General features: G+C 35.4%; 1 protein-coding gene across 5 annotated transcripts in view; it reads left to right on the forward strand.

Moving 5' to 3' along the window:
- RAP1A (RAP1A, member of RAS oncogene family) overlaps positions 1–23962 on the forward strand; it is a 77582-nt gene that overhangs the window by 11020 nt on the left and 42600 nt on the right. The window contains exon 3 of one of the 5 annotated variants that reach the window (XM_059375734.1): positions 2286–2355. The exons of the other annotated variants lie outside the window; for them this stretch is intronic. The gene's annotated coding sequence lies outside the window, so the exon portion shown is untranslated. The remainder of the gene's footprint in view (positions 1–2285; positions 2356–23962) is intronic. 5 annotated transcript variants of the gene reach the window in all.

Raw genomic sequence — 23962 nt, forward strand, 5'->3', positions numbered from 1 at the left:
TAATTATCACAAATCATTATCATATATTGTGATTTGCAAGCTATTAATGAAATAAGACATCACACTGGTACCTCAAGAACCTAACATTGAGTTTCATTAATATCTATGTCTTTGACAGTTTTGAGACTTCTGATTAGCTCTTCTTATCCAGTTAATTAAATGTCAGTGCAACTAATAGACAAAAGTCTATAAAGATGTGGAATCTGTGGAGAAAAGAGATTTTTCATAGTAAGGTTGAAAACCACTGATCAGTGTCCTAATCTGTAGAGGGACCTACAGAGAGAAGGGAAGTAATATTTTTTTGAAAATGAAGTTACTACATCTCATTTAATCTGTACAGCAAATCAGAAAAATAGATATTGTTCATTTTTTGCAGATGATAAAACTCAAAGTAATTATATAATTTTAAAAAATTAACAAACTCTAATGGTAAAAGATAATGCTGACACCAAACTTCCAGAAGGGACTGCCGCATTACAAAGCACACAATAGGTGGTCAATAAATATTTGTATCTTGCTTATATCCAAACATGAATGAGTAGCTGAAATCCCTATATCCTTATAATAATTTCTTCAATGTAACACATCATTTTTCTTCTAAATGTGTCTAGAAAATTACTCAGAAATGATTGGCTTCACTTTTTTTCCCCTGTAAAATTCACCCCTCTACCACCCATGAGGTGTAAGTCATTTAAATCAATCACAGAGTACAAATCCTGAGGGAAATAAAAGACCACAAACTTGGAAAGTGTAATTTTCAGTTAGATATTAACTGACAGTTTGTAATGTTTTTAGATTTTTAAACAGTCGAGATACCATCTCTTGTATTCACATTCAAGATACCATCTTTTGGTTCTGTGTCTCTTAATTTTTTTTTTAACTTAAAAATTTATAATGGTTTTCTGTACTGAGGTGGTGGAAAAACAGTAGTGAAAATGTTTATGTAGCCAACATAAGTTGTCCACCTAATCTCGGACTGTTTCAGTGATGTGGGAGGGCATACTTAGGCAGTATGAGATCTCTGAATTACTTATTTATAAAGGTTCTTCTAATCCTTCAAATGAATTAATATCCTAATAAATTTAAGTTTAGAGTTCTTTCAGATGCATACCTAATAAGAATGGATGCCTAAGGGTTGAAAGCAGATGCAGGAAATCTAAAGAGTAAAAGAAGCTATTTTAGTGGAAGGTTTCAAAAGGGAAAGGATTATGATACAGGATTAACTGTAGGAGAATGGGTAATACATGGATGTTGCTATATAGACTGGAAAAGAAACTTATTTTCACAAAAACAAATGAAATTGATGAAGTATGGGCTATGAGATAAATTAATGTTGAACAAGTAAAAAGAACACTTGGGTCAGATATGGTGGCCTACAGGACCTTCAGAGAGTATATGATGAATCTTACCATGTGTGGCAGTATCATTATTTCATGGAATATGGGATCTCTGTCTTTTGGTTTGGGTTGGGAGTACAGTACAGTAAATCTAAATAGAATGAACAGGGTTGTTTTTGTGAAGAAGGAACATATTTTAAAATATGTTTCCAGTTGTCTGAGACTAAGGTTGTGAAAGGTGTATAAAAGGTAAGTTTGTATGATATTTTGCTTCTTGGTATCCTTGAAATGCTTTTTGTTATTTTGGATTTTTTTTTGCTAGATTCCTATATGACAACTTTTAGACTGCTTTACTGTACATTCTGCTGCTCTTTAATCCAGTCATATAGTTGGTTTAGTAAGGGTATACATGACTCCTGGACTGACATTTTCATGCTTTAGGAAATTGTTTTGCGTATAAAGTCAAGTAACAGATCTATAGATGTGTATATCTGAAAATTATGGGTGAAACATTTATTAATTTAATTATTTGAGAAAATAAGATTAAGAAAAACAATGGGCAAATGAGCTTAGAAAGTGAATCTTATGTCTCAGACCCACCTTTGTTTAGAATTTCAGATGGTAGGTTATTTTGATGGTGTCTCTTTTACATTCAAATGGTAAGGTTGAAATTTGAGTAACTCAAAATTGGTCAAATAGTATTCTCTTTTAGAAAACATTTTGTGTCTTTTGAGTAGAGTTTCACATTTAGGACAAATGCCATTGTAAAACATCCCTTTGAATTTTAAATAAATATACATTGACTTCTTATAGTACTCCAGTGTCATAATTTTCACACTGGAATATGACAGCATTATAATTGTAAGAACCAACCAAATCTGCAAGTGAAACCATGAGTAGAGGGGTTTTAGATGATGTATTCATTCTGCTATTCCCATTATGCTTTAGACTTGGACTACTGTCGTCAGCAGAACAAGCTTGAGATTGTGTCACTACTCAGTACCATCTGCTTGCATGGGTATGTAAGCAATAGGCCTTCAACACTGGATATAAAGAATCATCGCTTTGTCGTTGTGTTTTTAGCTGGCTCTGCTTAGGTTCCATGTACTGGGTTTTGTTCTTTTGTAGCCATAACACTTCCATAACCATGTTTTTGATGTTTTGATGTGCTGAAGATGGATGTGTGAAGTTTTTCAGTAACGAAAAGAAAATGCTTATTTAATCAGTGAAATTTAAAAATGATTTTTTAAAAATAATCAAATACTTGGAAGAGAGAGAGCTCTTTCTATCAAGGACTAGCCATTTCCTCTCCACCACGGTTAATTTTCTCAGTATAACAAACTACTTTTTAAGTCCAGTAAGCCCAAATGTTTTGTAGAAAATCAATCATAACTGTATTTGTCTGTACTATTTTTAAGAAGTGCTGTATTGTTAAGAGAGAAATAAACATTACTAATGTTTATATAATATCACTTCTTAGTTTTACAGAATGCTTATTCATATATAGGCTAAAAGGAAATACCCAAAGACTAAAGTTGTTACCTTGAATTTGGGATTATAGGTGATCTTTATTTTCTGAATTTTTATATATCATTCATATATTTTATAATTTAAATGAATTCATTATAAATGTGAAATGAAATTTTTATTTTTTATTTATTTTTTATTTTTTAAAGATTTTATTTATTTACTTGACAGAGACAGAGAGCACAAGCAGGGGGAGCCGCAGAGGGAGAGGAAGAAGCCTCTCTGTCAGGGAGCCCAATGTGGGGCTTGATCCCAGGACCCCGAGCCAAAGGAGATGCTCAACCATCTGAGCCACCCAGGCGCCCCGAAATTTAATGAAATTTTTAAAGATGAAGAGTCTTAAGGGATAAAATTAGTTTAAAGGCTTTACAAATAAATTAATAAACAGGATGCATTCTGAGATGGAATTGTGTATAATGATAAAATCTGTACTTTAAAACAAGCAAAATTAAGTTGTCATTTTTTGGGTGTAAGGAGTAAGAAAAAAAAACTGGAAAAGCATTGTACTATTTGATATGATGACTTAGAAAATTTTTGTTCCATTCTTCTAACTCAGGTTTGCTTCAGTTATATTCATTTTTATGCTCTTTTATGGATAGTTATTTAATTATAAGATTTTAATTTATTCATACAGATGATGTGCCAAATCTCACAGAATATTTGGCAAAACACTCAGTGAAAGATAGCCCATAGTACCTACTAGTTCCTACTCTTATTTCTCAGTCTTTTCATCTGTAAAATGGAAAAAGAACAGTACCTATTTCTTAGACATATTTGAGGACTAAATAAGTGTATGTGGCATACCAAAAGTGCTTAAATATTATTGCTTCCACTATCAGGATTATTACCACCACCAAAAGGTGGCATTGATGACCAGAAGAATTTGGAGAAGATTGCTATGGCCTGGAGCAGTATCTGACACTTTGTATCCACTGCTTTGACTATATTCTCTGTGTATTCTCCTTTCCTTAAATAGAACTATTAGCTATGCACTTAGGTAGTTTCATTATTTATGTATGCAATAAATCTTGGTATTGGTGGCTTAATGTTTTAAGCCATAGTATTTAACATGGGAGATGTTTAATTTGGTCCCGGCAAAATTTTGAATTCTGGGTATTTCAAGGCTGATGTGCCAACAAAGTATATTAACTAGAGAATTGAGTGTAGCTGACTGCATCCTAGTTATTATTATCCAACAGTGACTTTTGTTCCTTATTGGTTTAATTTGCATCATAAGATTAGAAACTGTTTCTTTGTGACTGATGGTGCCTTGAGAAAGCCAGTGGTTAATGCTGGTTTTTGCAGATTTAACTAAAGTGAGTTTATTTTAGTGGCAAAATTTACAAATACTACTTTTTTCTTTTATATTCTTCACAGTGCTTTGTACCCAGTAGAGACAGTGAGTAATAGGGTGTTTGATAGTTTGTGAAGAAATGTGAATCTTCCAAGTTCCTTATAGGAAAAGAGTTTAGTAGGGATTCCTAGATTTCCAGGCTCTTAGTTTATTTTAATTTTATCACTTCAGTACATAATTTTAAAAATCCCTTAGGCCAAGTTAAAATGTATCGGTATTACATATTTCCATGGGAGCAGTATGATGATACAAGTATGCCTCATTGGATAAAAGCCACTAGCCCCATTCATAGAAATATTGATTTTATTAGGTCTGTAGTAATGTAGATTACTTTTTAGTAAAGGTAGTTTACTTGTCAGTTGATTTAGTTTACTGCAGAATCTGTAGTTTACTTCTCCAAGTGATCCCAGATGATTCTGATGCAGTACGTTCTCATTTTCTTTATATTTTCATTTTAGTATTATATTTAACAAATAGTCTGCATTGTGTTTTTAAAGATTTAAAGGACTATAGAATAAATTTGATATTTAAAAATGAAAATTAATGCTGTGTCTTAACTTTCATTGTATATTCCTTTATAATTAGTTCATTGTATATATATAACTATCCAAACTCACATAATACTGGGACACCTGGGTGACTCAGTTGGTTAAGCACCTGCCTTCAGCTCAGGGCTTGATCCGGAGTCCCATATCTGGCTCCTTGCTCAGCAGGGAGCCTACTTCTACCTCTGCCTGCCACTCCTCCATTATTGTGCTCCCATGTCCCCTGCTGCTGTGCTTGCTCGCGCTCTTGCTCTCTTTCTCTCTCTCTTTTGCTCTCTCTCTGACAAATAAATAGAATCTTAAAAAAAAAAAAAAAAACTCAAGTAATATCAAGTTCATTGTAGAAAAATTGAGAGTACTAATGAAGAAATGTTTGTCAAACTTTTAGCATTATTGCCTGCTTACCCTGCCCCAGTCTTTAGCAATTTTTTCTTAATTGTACCCCTGTGAAATTTTAATAGCACAGATATACTCTATGTTTAGGCATTGTTTGTTAATTTGTGCTTTATATGCTAAGAGTTTTCATTTTCTTTTTTTCTTTCTTTCTTCTTCTTCTTCTTTTTTTTTTTTTTTTTTTTGCCCCTCAGCCAATTTTCACCCGCATGGGGGTAACATTGCCCTGATGAGAATATATGCAATAAGCTTAAAAAAATTCTTTTTACCCCTTAGCCTATTAATATTTTGGTATACAACCTTCACAGGGGTTTTCAATGCATACTTATTTTTTCTTTTAAAAAATGAGATCAGATGCATAATATTTCATCTCCCTTTGAAAAAATATATTGTGAATTTTTTGTGAAAATGAGCATACTTTAATAATATTTAAAGATAATTATCAGTGCATCTCCTATTACATGAATTTGCCATCATTTTTTTAAGTGATTACTTGTACTTTTAAGGATTTTTTTTTTTTTTTAATTACCAAAGCTCTGATCTATCATTGCAGTTGAATTGTTCCATGCATTCTCAGTTATTTCCTTAGGATAAATTCCAAGAAATAGAATTATATTATTCTGTACATTTAAATATTTTTTGGCATGTATAGCTTAGAGTATGAAAGCCCCTTTTCCAAGGACAACCACCATTAATGATGTGCAGTAATTTATCCATTCTTCTATTGAAAGACCTTTTGTTTCCTGGTTTTTGGTTTTTTGCTTTTGGCATACATCTTTGTTTGCTTGTATTTTTCTGTATCGTAAATTTCTGTTTGTGTGAGAATTGTTGGGGTCATTTAAGAATTGGAATAGTAGGGCACCTGGTGGCTCATTTGGTTGGGCAACTGCCTTCAGCTCAGGTCATGATCCTGGAGTCCTGGGATCGAGTCCCGCATCGGGCTCCCTCATACATGGGGAGTCTGCATCTTCCTCCGACCTTCCCCCCTCATGCTCTCACTCACTCACTCTCAAATAAATAAATAAAATCTTTAAAAGAAAATAAAATTAAAAAAAGAATTGGAATACTTTACATGCTTTTTTTTTTTTTTTTTAAGGCTTTCCCTATTTGCCTATTCTGATGTTGCTACTATATTTTGGTTACTGTAACTTTGTACTGTTGTGCTTTTATATCTGGAAATATAAAATGTTCCATTAAGTAAGTAAGTGTGTCTGTATATTTTTCCGATTACAAGTTACAGTTAAGTTTGGCTGGGTTTTTTTTTTTTCTTTGTTTTTTAGAAGACAAGCATAGGTATTTTAACTAGACTAGAATAATACAGATTTTTGAGGAGTTACAATTTTAGGCTTGAGAACTTTTAGTGCCTAGGAGTGATTCAGAACTCTAAAAGCACTTCACAGTTGCAAAGTAAAGAAAAAAAGCTATTGGGCTGTGAGCTTTCTGGAATATTTGGAACCACAACATTTCTGTCAAGTATGCCTTTTAATCTTTGGTTTATTGATTGCAGTATCTTGGACATACACTCTGTTTGCAATCTAACTTTTTGTCCTTTTAAAATATATTCTCCTTCTCTTTTTATGTTTCTGGTAAGTACTTATTTTAGGTATGCTCTACTATGTTGTTTCTGCTTGTTTTTATAGAATTCCTTTATATATTGTCTTTAGAGTTATTTATACATTTTTCTGAGTCTTAGAATCTCATAAAGTTCAAAATATATCAGAATAGTTATTATATTAGGCAATATCTTTGAATTAGCACCTGATTTTTACAGAATCTTAATCTAGTGTTTTTGCTAGATTGAAGCAGGTTTCCTTATGGAAAACCATTAAACATTGCAAAAGAATTGTGCTTTGGTTTTCAAAGTAGAAATATTTTTGTTTTTTAAAAATAGAGCTAATTTTGGGGTGCCTGGAAGGTTCAGTTAGTTAAATGTCTGCCTTCGGCTCAGGTCATGATCCCAGGATCCTGGGAACCAATCCCTCATTGGGCTCCTTTCTTGACGGGGAGCCTGTTTCTCCCTCTGCCTGCTGTTCCCTCTGTTTGTGCCCTCTTTCTCTCACAAATAAATAAACTCTTTAAAAAAAAAAATAGGGCTAGCTTTTCTTAGGTAGTTTCACCTTTAAATTTAAGTGCTCACACCATTACTAAAAATCTTTAAATGTTGATTCTGACCCTACTATAATTATATGAGCTAGTTTTCTTTTTTAAGACACACTCTTGAGTGAGACTTTCAAATGCTCTAAGTGTTCTGGAAGAGTTTATTTACCTTTGTAATGAAAAGTCCCTCCTGAGAGTACTACACTCACCACTAGGGTGAAGGCTAATCATAATAAATATAATAAACAGTACTCTACCTAGGCAGTTCAAACAGGTCTGTTTTCTAGGAGTAGCCTCTCTTGGAGTTGAGTAGTCCCCACAGTTAACTTAGGCTCATTGCAGAGGTTCCCTGTGCTTTGGGTCGTGGTTTTTTTTTTAGTGATTTGAAAAACCATTTGCTTTCCCTCATGGTAATATTCTTTTTTTTTTCTTTGGATGGTATGTTTTGAAAAATTAGCATCTCAAATGTGATTTTATCTGTTGAGGCTTACCATTTAACCAGGTTGGAAATTTTATTCTGTGGTACAGAATTTAAACACTTTCTGAATATACACGAAACTGTGTTCTTTACTCAGAATCACAGCAGCAAACATATGACAACATGTGTTTGAGCATTAACTCATTATGACTTTAGACCTTTGGTCAAGCTGTATAATGGCTTGGGTACTGCCTTACCACCCACCCTGCCTACTGCTTTGTTTTCTGAACCCTGAAGCCATATGAAAAACTTAGAATTAATTTAAATGTATAGTCCTTCTAAGGAGGATATTTTGTTTTAATTAAATGTTATATGAGATTACTATAAATGATTGTAAAAATTAGAGTGTGATAGACTTTTGTGTTTGTAAAACTTCAAAATATTTCCATTTTATTCTTATTTAAACTATTTTCTCCTCACACTAAGTATTGTGATAAATTAGTACCAGTAAGACTTTAATTAGTAATAACCATCTGGTGGAAAAGATTTGTCAATAGATTTGTCAGGATATAGATCTCCACTGAAGAGAGAAGTAGGGAGATTCTAGTTTTGTGCCCTGACAGAAAGTAAACTGCTTTTCAGGAAAGCATTAAGTAATTTTTACTAGTTTTTTATATAATTATTTTTCTATTCAAAATATAATTAAAGTAATCCTTGAATATCTTTCTAGTCATGCTGTTTTTAAAAAGCTCATTGTTTTGGGGTGCCTGGGTGGCTCAGTGGGTTGAAGCCTCTGCCTTCAGCTTGGGTCATGATCCCAGCGTACTGGAATCAAGCCCCCCGTCAGGCTCTCTGCTAAGGAGGGAACCTGCTTTCTCCTCCCTCCCTCTCTCTCTCTCTCTCTGCCTACTTGTGATCTCTGTCAAATAAATAAAATCTTTAAAAAAAAAAAAAAGAACTCCTTGTTTTTAACTAAACAAGTAATACATTATAAAAAGAAATAACAGGTCAGGTCACATAAAAAAATACAGCTCAAGTAAAAAATATAGATTGGGCAAAAATAATAGTTACCAGTTCACTAAAATTCCTGTGTAAACATGTTCATGTATGAATATTGTTTTGTTTTCCTATCTGCTTTTTTTTTTTTAAATTTTCAGATAGAGGGGTGAAACATGAAGACTAGAAATGTTCTTTACCATGATGCTGTGATACTAAATAAAAATTCCATTCTTCAGAGACAGGTTTTGTCAAGTTCCCCATCTCTGCCCTTGCTCTTCCCCTCACCTGGATTCTTTTTTCATCATCACTCTTCTTGAAAGGAGAGTGGTATACTGATGTGGTGTGTCTCCATTCTGGCTGGGCTGTGCATTAAAATTAAAAGAGGAGCTTTGAGAAATAACCACATCCTGACTCCACTATGCAAAGATTCTTATTTAATTGGTCATGATGAGGCAAGACGTGTGGGAGGAGAATGTGTTTTATCTTAGTCTGCATATGGAAGCTTGCTGGAGTTTTTGAGTTCCAGTTTGGGAGCGGGGAAAGCAATGATTGAGTCCAAGGAGTGTCCTCCTCAGTTTCCTGTCTTTAAGAAGGGTGATAGGCATTGATCTTTATAATCCCTAAGTTCTCAGAGGAATGCACTGCCCAAACTTCTTCACTTATTCCAGTACTGGTTCATCTACAGTTTGTAATACTTGAATTCTAAGGAAAATCAACTCATTAATGCAGCGAAGATGAGGTAGACAAGGTTAGTGGTGAAGCAGTGTAGTGTTGTGGGTAAGTGCACAGATGATAGAGTTTTAATCCCGGTTCTGTAATTTGTATCTGCTGAGCTTAGGCGAGTTTGTTTTAGCCTCTCTGACTCATCGATAAAATGGGAATAATAGTTTATACCTCATAGGGATATTGTGAATATTAGAAATATTAATATATAAAGTACTTAAAACAGTATTTTATATGGTAACTACTCAATTAATAGTACAATTAATGTATTCCTTTTCTTGTGTCTTCTTTTCTAACAAGGTTACCCTTTTCTTGCCCACTCCTGGAGATAAATTAATGCTTTCTTTAGTAAACTAGAGCAGGGGTCAGCAAATTTTTTTCTGTAAAGGGCCAGATAAGAAATGTTTTTGGTTTGTAGGGCCATATGGTCTCTGTTGCAGTACTGCAGGGCAAAAGCAGCCCATTGACCATGTGTAAACAAATGAGCAAGGCTGTGTCTACTTTATTTAGGGACACTAAAGTTTGCATTTCATCTAATTTTCACATGTCATTAAGTACTGATTTTCTTTTGATTTAAAGAAAAGACATTTAAGATCGTAAAAACCGTTTTTAGTATACAGGTCACACAGAAATAGGCAGTGGGCCCTTTTTGGCATATAGGTCATAGTTTGCTGATTCCTGAACTAGAGTAAAGGAATCCACACATTCTGACTATTTTAGACACCCTTTCTTTCTTAAGCATGCCTTCATTTTTTAATTTCCCTGTACTAGGGAGTCTAGAAAATTACTTTTATTGCTATCAGGTTTAGAATTGAAAAATTCTATTTTGAGCTCTGATCTTAAACGATAAGTACATGTGTGAAGGGGGGACCTCTTTGTGAGCTTTCCTCTCCTCAGTGACACATATAATAGTACTTAGGGTTCTTGGGTTGCAGGCAACAGAAACAGATTTTGTATTGTTCTCAGCACCATAGTAGGTGTTTATATTAGGGGTTCTCCAAAGAAACAGATCAGTAGGATACATACACACACAACTAGTGTACATACACAATTTGTATGTATGTGTGTATAGTGAGAGATTTATTTCAAGAAATTGGCTTAAATTGTTTTGGGGCCTACCAAGTCCAAAATTGATAGGGCAGGGCTGCTGGAAACTCTCTGGCAGCCTTGTGTAGAATTTCTTCTTCATGAAACCTCAGTTTGGCCCTTAAGGGCCTTCAGCTGATTGGATGGAGCCTCCCCCACATTATTGATAATCTCCTTCACTTAAAGTGGATTGATGATAGGTGTTAACCACATTTACATAATACCTTCATAGCAACACCTAGATTTTTGTGTTTGAATAACTGGGTACTACTATATCCTAGCCAAGTGACATACAACTAACCATCACATAGTTCAATAAATATTTTTCCATTAAAAGGTTGAACAAATGGCTAAGATGGTTAATTGAAGCAGAAGAAGACAGTATTTGAAGGATGTTGAATAACAGAATTTAAGAAGTAAGCATTCAGGGGCACCTGGGTGGCTCAGTGGGTTAAAGCCTCTGCCTTCGGCTCAGGTCATGATCCCAGGGTCCTGGGATCAAGCCCTGCATCCCTCTCTCTGCTCAGCAGGGAGGCTGCTTCCCCCTCTCTCTGTGCCTGCCTCTCTGCCTACTTGTGATCTCTGTCAAATAAATAAACAAAATCTTAAAAAAAAAAAAAAAAAAGGAAATAAGCATTCAGGCCGAAGGAAGCCCCAGGAAGCACTGGGAGAGTTTAAAGGGGTTGAGACCTAGGTAGCAGGAATAGACAGTGTCTTTAGTTTAGCACATTCAGAATGAATCTGCACTAACCATTTCCCATCCTCATGTCGTTCTGCTCAAGATTCAGCTTCTTAAGAGATTCTGCCTGATTGGCCTGTCTTGAGTTTGGGTAAGAGATCTTCTTTGCCCAGTAGAGGGTGGGACATCTTGATTGACATTTCCACCAAAACTACAGTGAGGGGATGAGGTTATTTCCCAACAGAGAGTCAGGATGCTGTTAACAAAAGGAGGAGGAAGGGATACTAGACTAATGCAAAAATACCAGATGTCTACTTCACCAATTCTTTATATCTGCCCACATAGAAGGACAGCTGGTAAGGCTGGCACGGACTGGGGCCAGATCATGGAAAACTTTATAGGCCTTAGGAATCCACTTGGGCCTTAATCCTGTAGAAGAAGGAACTTTTCTGGAGTCTACTCTAGAGAGAATTTGAAATTTTGGGGCCAAATTTTGGACCATCTTCCTTTCTTCAGAAAATTATACTTAGGACCCAAGAAAGGTTTGTTTTTTGAGCACCTGGGTGGCTCAGTTGGTTAAGCATCTGACTCTTGATTTCAGCTGCGATGATGAACTCAGGGTTGTAAGATGGAGCCCCACATTGGGCTATGTGCTCGGTGTGGAACCTGCTCAAGATTTTCTCTCTCCCTCTGTCTCCCCCCTCCCCGCCCCTTGCACTTGTTCTCTCTCTCTAAGAAAAGGTTGGGGGGGGGGTTGTTTTTGTTTTTTGTTTTGCATAGCATTTCAAAAGATTCTCCTACTGTGGTTGGTGGGAAGAAGGACCAGTCTCTTAACCTGAATGGTTAAGAACTAATAGGGAGAGGGTGGTATATACTGCATAAGGATTTTAGGCATGGGAAGCACAGTAGAGTTGCATTTTAAATAAATCATACAGGCTTGAATTGGAGGGTGGATTCGAGGGGTATAAGGCTGGGTGGAGGCTGAAAAGCAATCAGAAAATTACCTTTCTTCCCTCAGCTACCAGTAGTTGCAATTTTTTCTATTCTCCTTAATCTCTGATTGCTCATGGAAAGATTTGGTTAAGGGATGTTGAGGGTTTCAATTAATAAAGACATAATGGGGATGAAAGGGAAACAATTTTAAGAAATATTTAGGAGATAAAATTTGCAGGACTTAGCTATTGATCATATTTGGGAAACAGATTGTCTGTGGCCATGTATGTTTCTAGCTTGCATGACAGAAAATTGCTGAGAGAATTAGTAGAAAGCAGATAGAGGGATTGACCTTAAATGTGAGGAGGGGCTTTATCCCCTGAATGGGACTTGAGGAAAAAAGATGACTGTGGAACCAAAAAAGACCTCGAATGGCCAAAGGAATATTGAAAAAGAAAGCCAAAGTTGGTGGCATCACAATTCCGGACTTCAAGCTCTATTACAAAGCTGTCATCATCAAGACAGCATGGTACTGGCCCAAAAACAGACACATAGGTCAATGGAACAGAATAGAGAACCCAGAAATAGACCCTCAACTCTATGGTCAACTAATCTTCGACAAAGCAGGTAAGAATGTCCAATGGAAAAAAGACAGCCTCTTCAACAAATGGTGTTGGGAAAATTGGACAGCCACATGCAGAAAAATGAAATTGGACCATTTCCTTACACCACACACAAAAATAGACTCAAAATGGATGAAGGACCTCACTGTGAGAAAGGAATCCATCAAAATCCTTGAGGAGAACACAGGCAGCAACCTTTTCGACCTCAGCTGCACCAACATCTTCCTAGGAACATCGCCAAAGGCAAGGGAAGCAAGGGCAAAAATGAACTATTGGGATTTTATCAAGATCAAAAGCTTTTGCACAGCAAAGGAAACAGTTAACAAAATCAAAAGACAACTGACAGAATAGGAGAAGATATTTGCAAACAACATATCAGATAAAGGGCTAGTGTCCAAAATCTATAAAGAACTTAGCAAACTCAACACCCAAGGAACAAATAATCCAATCAAGAAATGGGCAGAAGACACGAACAGACATTTCTGCAAAGAAGACATCCAGATGGCCAACAGACACATGAAAAAGTGCTCCACATCACTCGGCATCAGGGAAATACAAATCAAAACCACAATGAGATATCACCTCACACCAGTCAGAATGGCTAAAATCAACAAGTCAGGAAATGACAGATGCTGGCGAGGATGTGGAGAAAAAGGAACCCTCCTGCACTGTTGGTGGGAATGCAAGCTGGTGCTACCACTCTGGAAAACAACATGGAGGTTCCTCAAAATGTTCAAAATAGAACTACCCTATGACCCAGCAATTGCACTACTGGGTATTTACCCTAAAGATACAAACGTAGTGATCCGAAGGGGCATGTGCACCCAAATGTTTATAGCAGCAGTATCTACAATAGCCAAACTACGGAAAGAACCTAGATATCCATCAACAGATGAATGGATCAAGAAGATGTGGTATATATACACAATGGAATACTATGTAGCCATCAAAAGAAATGAAATCTTGCCATTTGTAGCGACGTGGATGGAACTAGAGGGTATCATGCTTAGCGAAATAAGTCGCGGAGAAAGACAACTATCATATGATCTCCCTGATATGAGGAAGTGGAGATGCAACATGGGGGGTTAAGGAGTAGGAGAAGAATGAATGAAACAAGATGGGATTGGGAGGAGACAAACCATAAGTGACTCTTAATCTCACAAAACAAACTGAGGGTTGTTGGGGGGAGGGGGTTTGGGAGAGGGGGTGGGGTTATGGACATTGGGGAGGGTATGTGCTATGGTGAGTGCTGTGAACTGTGTAAACCTGGCAATTCACAGACCTGTACCCCTGGGGATAAAAATACATTATATGTTTATTTAAAAGAAAAAGATGTAATGACTGGACTTGATAAGTTTACCATTGAGGTGGAGGGAATGAGGGAGGAAGTAAAGCAATGATTGGTAAAAACATGTTGTGCAGTACTGAAGGTCCAAGTGAGATTTCAGACCAGGAGTTTGTAGTAGTGACTTGAGTTACATAGTGGTCTTTTCTCCAGCAATAAAGAGAGACTTTTAAGATCCATTCATGGTTGGGGGCACATGGGTGGCTCAGTCGATGAAGCATCTGACTCTTGATTTCGTCTCAGGTCATAATCAGGGTCTGAGATTGATCCCTGCATCAGGCTCTGTGCTTAGTGGGAGAGATGAAACTGAAACACAGAGAGGTTAAGACATTGCCTGGGATTACAGAGCAAGTTAGTAATGGAGCTGGACTTCAGACTCAAAATTTAGTTTCCAAAGTCTATGCTTAGCTAGCAAGGTACACTGATGCTCACTCTTGGAATCCAGGTTTGGGAGAAGAGAGATGATAGGCGGGAAGATGGTAAAGGGATCAGTGTCTGAAATTTTAGTGCAGCGGAAAACTTGTGCTTAGGGTTTTCCTCAGATTACGGATACAAACACACACCATTTATACTAGGCCAGGTATTGCAAAAAAGGAAATTAATTTAGACATTTACTAGTAATTCTTAATGATCAGGAGCCTTTTTCATGAATTATATTTGGACCGCACAGTTCTTTGCTTCGTTTTTACGTGCTGATAGTAAGATATTCTTGTAAAAGTAAACCTCTCTGTTGCCTTTTGTATGCTTCATCACCCCAGTTTTGACAGAACCTTAGTAAATGACCAGATTTTTTTCAACTCTTTCTCTTTGCTCTCATAACATTAATTTGGCAGGCTTTTTCAGTTTAGTGTATTTATATCCACTGTACTGCTTCTTAGGTAGGGGAGCCCTGCCAGTTAAAGCTAGAGAGGTTTTGTTCTAATTTGGAGAGACAGCATGTGTCTCTCTATCTTTAAGTTCTCCATCAGATTTCCTTATCTTTCCTTTTTTTCCCCTCTTTTAACTTGGTACCCAGTTTGTAAATACAGTTCTGCAAATGCAGACTAAAGGAATAAAAAATGAATGCATCCCTCAGAGGGGAGTACATTTTCAACATAGAACTAGTTTCCTTTTTCAAAAAATGTTTGGCTTTTTCCAATGGTGTTGTTACCTAAAAGCGATATAAGTAAGTGATAAATTAATCAAATTAACACTTTGAGGAAAGACATTATAATATTTTTATCTTACAAAATATGAGCAACTGGTTTTATTTTCCTTTATCTCTCACTGCCTTATATTCTTAGTAGATCAACATAATGGGTATTTGTGGCATTAGGGACCTCTGTAATGCTGTTGTTTTTTTCCCCTGTGTTAATCTAGATACCGAGTTAAATTTAATGTTTGGTGTTTGGTATGCTTTACAGATTGATTTGGGCTAATAATTTCAATTATTTGCTTCTAGCCAATGAAAGTCATTGTTAAAAACAGGACTAGATCTAGATGTTGAGATTTTAGCCTCTAGAAAATTTAATCATATATGGTTAATTGTAGTATTGGCCTTTGAACCCTGACCCTCAAGGCTTTAGTAATCAAGTTTTTCCTGTAGTCAGGTGGCTTTCAATTTGACTGTAAATACTTTTTCCCATTTAACAAGCTTAGTTCAAATCTAGGCCTCAAAGTAAACTCTTTATACTTACAGAGAATTGTGGGGGAATTTGGGGTGCCTGGGTGGCTCAGTTCGTTAAGTGTCTGCCTTCATTCAGCTCAGGTCATGAACCTAGGGTCCTGGGATCCAGCCCCACATCCAGTTCCCTGCTCAGTGGAGAGCCTGCTTCTCCCTTTCTCTCTCTGCCTGCCACTCTGCCTACTTGTGCGCGCGCTCTCTCTCTCTCTCTGTCAAGTTAAATCAATCAATCAATCAATCTTTATACTTACAGAGAATTTTGATAGTTATTATTGATTGTTATCTTTTAACTTATGTGAAGTTATTTAAATTGGTAAATTGTGATCAACAAAATATTGTAGTAATTCATTTTTGTAGAATTTGAGGATTATGTGAGTCCAAAAGTATTAGACTGAAGGCACAGTGTTAAGAGTAGGTTACTTCATAATTAATTTGTATGTATCATTGTTCAGATTTCACAGTTTACATATGCTGCTGTTTGATACTTTCATACATACCAAAGGATTGAGATACGTCTAGAAACTGAAAAATTTCTAATCAATGTGAATGTGTATGAATGTTGTAGATAACCTATCAATCTTTTAGTTTGTATTATATTGAGAATTTATTCTTGAGTGAAAATAGCTGGTATACTGGTTGTCAAGAATTCTACATAGAAATTCCTCTGTAATAATATTTTCAGGTGTTTTATAACAGAATTACTGCTCACCTGTGCTGTGTAATTTTTTTGGTATTTTGTGTATGTGGTTACTTGGAAATTTTATCATCTATCATGGAAATATTTCTTTTGTGACAATTTAAAGATTGCTCTCATACCCCTATATTTTATTTTTGTATTTTTAATTATTTTATTAAATGTTGGGGGGAGTTGGGCAGTTCTTTTAATCTCCTTAAATGTTTCCAGGTTTGTGACCCCTGGTCACTGTCTTTTAACATTCTGATTTCAAATACAAGTTTTGGGATTATTTACCCCTTATACGATGTTTTTTAGATAGAAGAAAGATACAGTTCATTCAGACAGGGATGCCTGGGTGGCTCAGTGGGTTGAGTCTCTGCCTTTGGCTGGGATCGTGATCTCAGGGTCCTGGGATCGAGCCCTGCATCGGGCTCTCTGCTCAGCAGGGAGCCTGCTCCCCACCCCCCTCTGCCTGCCGCTCTGTCTGTCAAATAACTAAATAAAATCTTTTAAAAAAACAACAATTCATTCAGACATAACTTTAAAAAATAGAATTAGATACTGTTATTGAGCAGGTATTTTGCAGGATTAATATTCTTTCTAGTTAGAATTTTCCTGGCAAAAATGTTGTAATTTTCAGAGTGGAAAGTATTTTAAAACATTGGTCAGAATTGCATGTTCAGTTGTAAATAGTGGTTTCTTAAAACATGCAGACTCATTAGGTACCAGACCTTACATTGATGTATACGTAAGTTAAAATGGGAGAGGGAAAGAGGAGTTGGGATTTGTTGGTTATGCTGATGGAATGTAGGTGGACCTGGATGATGACAAGTATTTCCTGGTGATCCTTTCGGTCGACAAATAGTATTTGAAATACTGTTTTCTGAGGCAGGTAGTCTAGCATATTTCAGCCACAGTAACTTAGACTTACAGTCATTGGAATGGGTTTTCTTAAAAGAATGTAGCCACTGTGAGCAATGTAATCCATTAAACAAGGCTTAATTTTGAATTAAAAAAAAAAACTAAATAGAAGCCAATATTAAAATAAGTATATATAGAATTGTTATCTCAGCCCTTCATTCATCACCCTATTTTGTCTTATAGGCTTCTGGGCCATTAACTACTTTTAATCAGTTTTGTAGTAGTTGGACGAGGAAAGAAAATGGGATGAAACACATAGCTAGAAATTTTCTTTCTTTTTTATGTTGTTTTGCTTTTACTGTAGAAAATAAAATCTGATAAACAATTTAGGAAGAGAGCATAGAGTTTTGGTTAAGAATGTGGGCACTGGCGTCATATTACCTGAATTCTGATTCCAGCAGTGCAAATTACTGTGCGCAATCTTTGATTAAGATATTTTTCTTAGCCTCATCTTCTTTAGCTGTAATGGGACAATTGTAACAATAGCCCTGCTTTATAGTCATGAAAATCAAATGGTATGGTCCATATGAAGCACTTAGCATTGAATATTAGATATTATCATTGTTTTATTATGCCTTTTTGTTGATCAAAACTTTACTATGGACTCTGACTTGATTTTTGAGGTTACTCTTTGATTCCCATTGAATTTTTACCAGGCAGTTTAGTGTTTAAAGGACTGTTTAGTACATTTCTCCTTTTAAATGGAATAAGCTAAAGATGCAAAAGATTGAATGTTGTCTTAGATTCCTAAGACCTGGAGAACCGGTCTGAATACTTTTACGCACTTGGTTAACCTTTATGCCATTCAGAATGTGAGACCAGTTTGTGCCAATTTCCATTCCTCTGTTAGTCTTAATACACGAATCACCAAAATGTTCAATGATGTCATTAGGACCATTAGGAAAAATACCTGTTATAACTATGAAGAGCCAGAGAACTCATATTCATACTTACCTTAATAATGAAAGCTTGGTTTTGGTTATTTCTTCTAACAGTCTATTAATAATATTATTAGTAGAGTGATTTTTATAGACTTTCATAAACTTTGTCTCATTTGATCTTCACAATTTTGTGGAAAAGATAGGACAAATGGAATCACTCCTACTTTTAAAGATGAGAAATCTGGACTTCAGAGAAGTTCAGTGACTTGCCCAGAGATAGTGATGTCTGCTGTCTCTTACATTAGTTTTCATTCTGTATATCAAAGAGTTTCTTTGCAGAACCAATTCCTTCTATATGAGCAACCTATAATTTATAGAATGTAAAACTCGAATTGTTGAAATTACTGGATTTTCACATTTGCCAGAAGTATGTACCTTTTGTTTTGTTTTTTTGTTTTGTTGGCTATATATCAAGTTAGAATAATAAATATCAAGTTCTGCCATAATTTACTATATATATATTTATTATATATAATTTACTATATATATATATAAATTACTATAATTTTAATCTTATTTAAGCTGTAGGATTTAGAGATACTTGATGTGGAAGTATATCCTTAAACTGCATTTGGTGCTGGAAAGTTATTTTAATAAGTTAATTAACTCTCAATATAATTTTGATTCTGAGGGGATTGTGAAAGGTTTTTTTTCTCAGATTCTTAACAATATTCTTAGTCAAGTTGCCCAGTTTCAAAAGAAAAATGACTTTTTACTTTCAGCGATCATTTTAAAAACTAGTAGTACACTTTATATTGTGTAAATACCAATGGGGAGATGCATATTTCTTTTGACTGGGACATTCTTTGAGAAGTTCAGCTAAAGTATTTTTAGATCCTTTGCTCTTGTATTCATGGGCTCTATGCACATCACTATGAAGGAGTGTGAAATAGTCCTTACCTTGCTTTAACAAAGTTGAAGCATTGATAGAGAAGGCAAAGCTAATTATGACACAAAGTAGAGGCCGCAATACTATAATAGAAGGCCTGATTTTATATGGCAATTAAGCGAAGATGGTATTTGTTTTTGTTGTTTTAAGAAAACAAACGGGAGAATATGTAACATAGACCATATATGGTCTGCAAAGCAAAAAGATATTAATTGGCTCTTTACAGAAAAGGTTTGTTGACTGTGAATTAGAGGCATGTGTATCACATAAGATAAAGTATAGCTAGAAACATTAAGGAATGCAAGCCAAAAACACAATGAGATACCATTTCATACCCATTGGGATAGCTGTAATTAAAAAATGGACAGTAACAAGTGTTGACAAGGATGTGGAGAGATTGGAATTCTCATGCACTGCTGGTGGGAATGTAAAATGATAAAGCCACTGTAGAAAATAGTCTGGCAGTTCCTCAAAAAAGTTAAACATGGTTACCATATGACCCAGCAATTCCATTGTAGGTATAAACCCAAGAGAATTAGATAGAAACATGTGTTCCATTAAAAACTTGTTCATAATATTATTAGTCACAATAGTCAATGAGTCCATCAGCTGATAAATGAATAACCAATATGTGGTACAGCCATGCAATGGAATATTACTCATCCATAAAAAGAAATGAAGCACTAATACATGCTACAACATAGGTGGGCCTTGCATTATGTGTGAAAGAAGCCAGACACTAAGGACCACAAATTCTGTTATTCCATTTATAAAAATGTCTACCTAGAATAGGCAAGTCTATAGAGACAAAGTAGATTAGTGGTTGCCAGAGGCTGGGGAGGGGAAATTGGGAGTGACTAGTATTGGATGTAGGGTTTCTTTTTAGGGCAATGAAAATATTCTGGAATTAGTGGTGGTGATTGTACAGCTAGCTTTGTGAGTATAATATAAATCACTGGATTATACACTTTAAAATGATGAACTTTATGGAATGTGAATTATGTCTCAACAAAAGAAAATGTAACCAGAGACTAAGTAGTTTTACAAAAGAAGTAATGAGAGGTCAGGTAAAGAAGGCATGCATTGATTGATACAGACTTATTTGGGGTTTGAAATGTACCTCAGAGGGCCTGGAGAATTTGGATAGAAAAAGAGGAAGTAGGTAGGTATAGCATTACAGATCTTAGGAGTGGGTATAAACTAAAATTTTGGCACTTCACAGGAGAGGAAGAAGTGGCAGGACTAAGGAAGAAAGACAAGCTGAATTTATTTCCATGAGATACCTAAACTGGCATATTTAACGGATTTGTCCTGCTAGGGAATCATGCTTTGCACTACCATTTTTATGGAATAAATTGTGTATTCTAGGCCAAAGCAGGAATTTTTTATTCCAGCCAGAAAGCAAGAGCCACGTACTTTTAACAGGTTATTGTAAGGATTTTAGTTCTCAGTTATGCTTTGAGGAATTTGCTACCATCTTTTTTCTTCTTTTTCAAGTTTTTACTTGAATTCCAATTAGCTAACATATAATGTAATATTAGTTTCAGATGTAGAAATCAGTGATTCATCACTTAAATATAACACCCAATGCTCATCACAAATGCCCTCCTTAATACCCATCACCTGTTTAGCCTACCCCCCCCTTAACCTCCCCTCCCGCAACATTCAGTTTGTTCTCTCTTGTTAAGACTCTGTTTTCTGATTTGCCCTCTTTTTTTCTTTTTTCCTTTATGTTCATCCTTTTTGTTTCTTAAATTCCACATAGGAGTGAAATCATATGGTATTTGTTTTTCTCTGTTGCCCTTTACATAATACTCTAGCTCTGTCCACGTCATTGCAAATGGCAAGATTTCATTCTTTTTGATGGCTGAGTAATATTCCTGTGTGTGTTTATACACACTACATCTTTACCCATCCTTCAGTGGATAAACATTTGGGCTCTTCATACTTTTGGCTATTGTTGATAATGCTGCTATAAATATCAGCATCAGGTGCATGTATCTCTTTGAATTAGTTTTATTTGTATCCTTGGGGTGAATGCCTAGTCATGCAGTTGCTGGGTTGCAGGGTAGTTCTATTTTTAACTTTTTAAGGAAACACCATTCGGTTTTCCAGAGTGGCCACACCAGTTTGTGTTCCTACCAACAGTGTAAAGAGGCTTCTCCTTTTTTGCTTTGTTTTTTTATTTAACCAATTTTAAGTCATACAAGTATTTTCTGATTTTTTTTTGTTGTTATTCAGAACAAAAATCCTTAATAATATGGTTCATTATACTTGCCACTGTACACTTTGTAAAGTTTTCTTGTATATTGCCTCATTTAATCCTCTCACCACACCTGTGAGATAGATGGTATTGTTCCCATTTTAAAGGTGCAAGAGGCCATATGATAAAGTGATTTGAGGTAGGATGGGGCCACTGGAGTCACAATGCCTAGGTGGGAATACTGGTTTTGCCATTTACTAATTATGTATGAGTTTTGAGTTACTCTAACCTCTGTAGGTTATAAGTTTTATGCAAAATGGTGATTATAATATCGTAAGTTGTATTTAAATAACTTATAGAAGTAAAACTCTTAGAATCATGCTTGCTTGATGCATAGAGTTAGCCCTCAGTGTTCTGCTATTATTTATAGATCATAAGAATTGAGTGAGACTAAAAAGTCCAAAGTCTTCCAGCTAATAAGCAGTAGAGCTAGCATTTAATTACAGGTATTCTTAATCCAAGTCTGTTTTTTTTTAGTTGCTTTTACCAGATTTTATTATATACTTATTTATTAGCCATACATTTATAAACTTTCTAAAATTTCCATTTCATGGAAACCAGACAATAAATGGAATATTAATAACACAGGAGATTTTCTATCCTCTTTACAATAGAACTTTCATTCCTAAACCCAGTTTTTTGCTTTAATCTACTGATATCCAGTCCTTAGCTGTTATAAACCAAATTATGAACCTTGGAGGGAAATTGATAAAGCAAAATAATAGATTTAATCACAGTTAACAGTTAACTTGAATATGATAAAATGTACAATTAAAAACAAATAATACCAAGGAAAGATACCTGGGATAATCAAAAGGATGGCTGTCCTTAATAAATAAGCAGAAAAGACTGATTGATAAGAAAAACAACTTTTTTTTAAAGACGAGTGAGAAAAGAGTAGGCAGTTTGCAAAAGAGAAAAGATATGACTGATAAATACCTGAGAAACAGTTTAACTTCACAAGTTAGTCAGAGAAATTTAAGTTTAGAATAATACAGTTTTGATGATACAATTAAACCAAGGATATTTAAGTTATAATTTAAAAAATTTAAGTTGAGTGGCGCCTGGGTGGCTCAGTGGGTTAAAGCCTCTGCTTCAATTCAGGTCATGATCCCAGGGTCCTGGAATCGAGTCCCGCATTGGGCTCTCTGCTCAGCAGGGAGCCTGCTTCCTCCTCTGTCTCTGCCTGCCTCTCTGCCTACTTGTGATCTCTCTCTCTGTCAAATAAATAAATAAATAAATCTTTAAATAAATAAATAAAATCCTAATAAATAAATAAATTTGAGTTGAAACTCTGTGCTGTTAGGGATATAGTGAAACAGGACCATATATTCCTGATAAGAATATAAATTAATAAACCTAGTAGTCTCCATGAAAAACCTTAAGAATGATCCTACTCTTAGACCTAGTAATGATCCATCTGAGAATGTAACCCAGAAAAAAATGATAACTTTGGATAGTAATTTATATACAAAGATTTATTACAGCATTATCTATAATAGAGAACATCTGGACATATCTGGCCAAAAGAATAGTTAAATTATTGTACATTTATTGCAGTATTATTTGTTGAACAGTTTTCATTAAAAATTTTAATGCCCGTGAGAAAAGATGAGATAATGTTTGGGGGATGGAAGCAAGATTCAAAATTACAGCACTAACATCTGTGTCAAGTGGTTAACCGAAGTCTTGAGAAGCAGTAGTTCATTCGGGACAAAATTTTTTTTTTTTTAAGATTTTATTTATTTGACAGACAGAGATCACAGGTAGGCAGCAGGCAGAGAGAGAGGGGGAAGCAGGCTCCCTGCTGAGCAGAGGGCCCGATGCGGGGCTCTATCCCAGGACCTTGAGATCACGACCTGAGCTGAAGGCAGAGAGGCTTTAACCCACTGAGCCACCCAGGCGCCCCTGGACAAACATTTATTGAGTAGCTCTTAAATGTTTAATGTACTGAATATCTACCCATTATAAAAAGAGTAAATAGGACAAAATACCTCTTGAACCCCAAACCTCTTTCCATTGTAGTAGTAAACACTCTTTCCTCTGTTCTTTAAGTAATCTCCTCAAAAAATTTTCTACCATTCTGTTTCCACTTTCTCACTCTTTCCTGAATTCAGTCAGGCTTTTGTCTCTAGGTTAGTCCACTGAAATGGGCTCCTCAAGTCTCCAGTGACCCCCAGTGGTCAATTTCCAGTCCACCTGTTATTGGTCATCTGGAGCATTTAGCAGTTGATCACTTATTTCAGATGTTTTCTTCTCTGTCTTCCAAGAAGCCACACACATCGTTTTCTCCCTTCCTCACCTGCTTCTTATCCTCCTTTGCCGACTGCTCTACCTATGATTTTTTTTAAATTAATATTATGAAATATATATTTTTAAAAATTGTGGTAAAATACACATAAATTTACCATTGAACCATTTTTAAATATATAATTCAGTGGAATTAAGTACTTTTACATTTTTGTGAAACTCTTTCCACCATACATGTCTAGAATTTGTTTCATCTTCCCCAACTGAAACTCTCTATACATTAAACATTTAACTTCCCAT

Source organism: Mustela nigripes, chromosome 14 (assembly GCF_022355385.1).
Source record: "Mustela nigripes isolate SB6536 chromosome 14, MUSNIG.SB6536, whole genome shotgun sequence".
Taxonomy (NCBI): Eukaryota; Metazoa; Chordata; class Mammalia; order Carnivora; family Mustelidae; genus Mustela; species Mustela nigripes.